We start from the raw sequence: 5,138 nt of genomic DNA on the forward strand, positions 1-5,138 counted from the left end.
AGCCGCATTTACTAAACCAAAATTCACAATAAGAAATTCCAATATTTGCTTCAAATGTTGGATATCAGTTTACATAGTGCAAACCACTCTTAATTTTGGTATATCTAGTTATTAAAAAAAAATTGTTGCGATCGAATTTTTTTTATAAGCATGAGTGATTTTTTTAGTATAAAAAACTTACAAAACCTGCTGCAACAATTGATAGTGGCCGCGATGGAATTTATTGAAAGTATGAGTGATTTTTAGAAGCAAAAATAATGCCGTTTGTAAACCGGATAGGCGGATATTGGTCAAATTATATTAGATTTGACGTTTATATATGGGTTAATACCTTAAAAATCATTATTTATACATCCTCGTTTCGATTTAACCCCAAATTTATTTTTTGTTCTTCATTTGCCATTATATTTTAGAAAACGTTTCATTTTCGGACCCTTGACCGGTCATCAACAGGTAATGATGACGTGTTAGTTTTTGCATTTTTTTTGTTTGCATTTGGCCCCAACATTTACGTATAAGTTTGCGTTTAACCCCAATATTTTTTGTTCCCCATTTGCCATTATTTTTTAGATAAAATTTCGTTTTAGCCATTGGTCAGTCATGAATAGATATTTTAAAACGTAAGGGTTGAAACTACGACTTATCATTGAGGGTGAGGCGTGTTACCTAGTAAGCCAATAACTTTTTTTTTGTATTATCAGTGTTTGTTGTATTTAATCTACACATGTATTTTAAAATGAAGGAAAAATATCTAGTGTAAGTCTTGAATCTGTAACATTTAATAAACAATATGACATGCTAATCTTTAAGCTAATCAAAATTGTTAATCCATTCGTAATTCATCTATAAACAATTGGTTATATTTACCGACATATTTGTTAAGAAACCATATATTTCTAAAGAGTAAAAAATGTGCCTTCTCTTTAAGGGACGAGGCGTGTTAGATGGTAAGTTAATGATTCTTTTTTTGTATTATCAATGTTTGTTGTATTGAATTTAATGTAAACATGTAAGACACCTCGTCCCTTAAAGAGAAGACACATTTTTTACTCTTTAGAAATATATGGTTTCTTAACAAATATGTCGGTAAACATAACCAATTGTTTTTAGATGAATTACGAATGAATTAACAATTTTGATTAGCTTAAAGATTAACATGTCATATTGTTTATTAGATGTTACAGATTCAAGACTTACACTAGATATTTTTCCTTCATTTTAAAATACATGTGTAGATTAAATACAACAAATATTGATAATACAAAAAAAAAAAAATTATTGGCTTACTAGGTAACACGTCTCACCCTCAATGAGAAGTCGTAGTTTCAACTCTTACGTTTTAAAATATCTATTCGTGACTGACCAATGGCTAAAACGAAATTTTGTCTAAAAAATAATGGCAAATAGAGAACAAAAAATATTGGGGTTAAACGCAAACTTATACGTAAATGTTGGGGCCAAATGCAAACAAAAAAATACAAAAACTGACACGTCATCATTACCTGTTGATGACCGGTCAAAGGTCCGAAAATGAAACGTTTTCTAAAATATAATGGCAAATGAAGAACAAAAAATAAATTTGGGGTTAAATCGAAACGAGGATGTATAAATAATGGTTTTTAAGGTATTAACCCTTTATATATCGAAATAATCTTCTCTATATATTGATACGGATGCCATTATTATTGTATAAAGAATAACTTTTTGTGTTTTACTTATAACGTCTAAAATATAAAAAATAAAAACATTCATTAAAGAATATGTATTCATGAATAGTGTTATTTTTATATTTTTATGCTATTGTCTAAAAATGCAATTTTTCTTTATATAAATGGATATTTATAGCGATATACAAATAAGGTTTTTTTTGTATTGTATTCATTGATTAATTTTGTTGTAATAATGCTGATTCCTATTATTATTATTTTAGAAAAGAAAAAAAAAACAAAGTATAACATATTTTATATATTTTATCAAGGTTCTAAAAAGCTCGTCCGCCATGGCGTGCCACGACTCCAAGGTTTGCACCTGCCGTCAAGTTTTGCCAAAATGCCGTCTTAACTCATATATGTTTATAAAAATGAATAATAATTGAAACTACATATGAAAATCTTAATTATATAGAAAATTTATCGCCTTAAGTCACCCCTTACAAACGTCATGACTCGTCAAGGCTCGGAAAAGCTTTAGGTTTGATATTACCGTTAAGTCACGTTTTATGTTATTTAAAACCTTGTATTTTATTGTCAATAAAATATTTTTATATGGATTTAAGTATTTGAAACATTTTTTATGTTTTATTTATTGATAAATGTTAATGATTTTTTTAATGTTTCATTTCTTTTTGAAAAAGAAAAATATAAAAAATTATAAAATTTGTTATAGATGTCGATATAAAAAATCCGTTTTTATGTTTTCACATGAATGTAACTTATTTTGTATTACAAAGTCTGCATCGCCTATCATACGATTTAATGATATATCAAGATCGCATGATGGTTTAGTAATTTCATATTTGAAAAAAAATGTTCATATGAGTCATGGTGGTATGTTCCCTTTTTGCATGCCACCTCTCATGACAAAAGATTCGGGTTATACCAAATTTTTATAGAAAAAACTAGCACGGTTGGCAATTTGCTAAAAATACACATTTTCTTTGTTCTAATTTATTTTTTGTTTTTCCTAAAATTCAAAAAATAGGAAAGACCTATCCTTCACATGAACACCGTTTTTGGTCACAACTTATATCCACAATTAAATGTTTATTATTCTATTTTACTAAAAAAAAAAATTGTTTTAATGGTAATTCAAAAATAATTTAAACATAGATTTAGGTTAAAGAGAGTGGTGATGAGCTTTGACACCTTGCCACACAAGATTTATACATACCACCTAAGCTTTTATTATAAAAAAATATTCACCTTGTGAGTATTAAGGACTAGTAACGATATTTGACTTTGAAAAAAAAAAGAAAAAAAAAACAATCGTTATGAGTGTTAAAACAGGAAATTCGAAAATTCAGATATTCGAAAATTTTGGATAGTAGATTTTGATATCTAAATTCGTATGCAAATTTTCGGATATGGATTTTGAGTAATTGAAATTTGGGTTAATACCTTAAAAACCATTATTTATACATCCTCGTTTCGATTTAACCCCAAATTTATTTTTTGTTCTTCATTTGCCATTATATTTTAGAAAACGTTTCATTTTCGGACCCTTGACCGGTCATCAACAGGTAATGATGACGTGTTAGTTTTTGCATTTTTTTTGTTTGCATTTGGCCCCAACATTTACGTATAAGTTTGCGTTTAACCCCAATATTTTTTGTTCCCCATTTGCCATTATTTTTTAGACAAAATTTCGTTTTAGCCATTGGTCAGTCATGAATAGATATTTTAAAACGTAAGGGTTGAAACTACGACTTGTCATTGAGGGTGAGGCGTGTTACCTAGTAAGCCAATAACTTTTTTTTTTTGTATTATCAGTGTTTGTTGTATTTAATCTACACATGTATTTTAAAATGAAGGAAAAATATCTAGTGTAAGTCTTGAATCTGTAACATTTAATAAACAATATGACATGCTAATCTTTAAGCTAATCAAAATTGTTAATCCATTCGTAATTCATCTATAAACAATTGGTTATATTTACCGACATATTTGTTAAGAAACCATATATTTCTAAAGAGTAAAAAATGTGCCTTCTCTTTAAGGGACGAGGCGTGTTAGATGGTAAGTTAATGATTCTTTTTTTGTATTATCAATGTTTGTTGTATTGAATTTAATGTAAACATGTAAGACACCTCGTCCCTTAAAGAGAAGACACATTTTTTACTCTTTAGAAATATATGGTTTCTTAACAAATATGTCGGTAAACATAACCAATTGTTTTTAGATGAATTACGAATGAATTAACAATTTTGATTAGCTTAAAGATTAGCATGTCATATTGTTTATTAGATGTTACAGATTCAAGACTTACACTAGATATTTTTCCTTCATTTTAAAATACATGTGTAGATTAAATACAACAAATATTGATAATACAAAAAAAAAAAAATTATTGGCTTACTAGGTAACACGTCTCACCCTCAATGAGAAGTCGTAGTTTCAACTCTTACGTTTTAAAATATCTATTCGTGACTGACCAATGGCTAAAACGAAATTTTGTCTAAAAAATAATGGCAAATAGAGAACAAAAAATATTGGGGTTAAACGCAAACTTATACGTAAATGTTGGGGCCAAATGCAAACAAAAAAATACAAAAACTGACACGTCATCATTACCTGTTGATGACCGGTCAAAGGTCCGAAAATGAAACGTTTTCTAAAATATAATGGCAAATGAAGAACAAAAAATAAATTTGGGGTTAAATCGAAACGAGGATGTATAAATAATGGTTTTTAAGGTATTAACCCTTGAAATTTTTATGTCAATATTGTTTTTTTTCTTCTTGTATTCAAATAAATCAACCTAATAATCAAAAATAAATGTTAAAAATTTAGATGAGCACTCAACATTCAATATATCATCAGTTTAATTGTCGTATTCTTCTTCAAGTATATAAAGAATTGGACGGCACCAAGTTATAAAAAATGAAAACATGCATGTTCGTGTTAATCGGATGTGGCAGTACCCTCATGATTATTACTCCATTTGTTATCACTGAGTTTTAAATGGATTAGAATTTATAGTTACATCGATATAAGATTTACATCAATATAAGGTTTATAATTTATAGTTACATCAATGGAAAATTAAATATTCGTTTCTACAAAAGAGTATAAACTGAATATTGATGATAAACAAAAAAGGAGTTAGCTGCACAAGAATTAAAAACTGTAGATAGAAATGTACTAAAGAGTTGTGCCTTATTTTAATATTATATAATAAATAAAATATTGAAAAAACTAGTCATATTTTTCGATATCGGATACACGAATTATCCTAAAATTTTATAAAATTGACATATAAATCCGAATCCGAAAATCCAGATATTCGAATTTTGGATATCAGAATTTTTCGATAATTTCATATCGGATTTTCGGATGATACATCTCTCTCTCTCTCTCTCTCTCTCTCTCTCTCTCTCTCTCTCTCTCTCTCTCTCTCTCTCTAACGAGTCATTCTTGGCG

This window comes from Lactuca saligna, chromosome 1 (genome assembly GCF_052625555.1).
Source record: "Lactuca saligna cultivar CGN05327 chromosome 1, ASM5262555v1, whole genome shotgun sequence".
Lineage (NCBI taxonomy): Eukaryota > Viridiplantae > Streptophyta > Magnoliopsida > Asterales > Asteraceae > Lactuca > Lactuca saligna.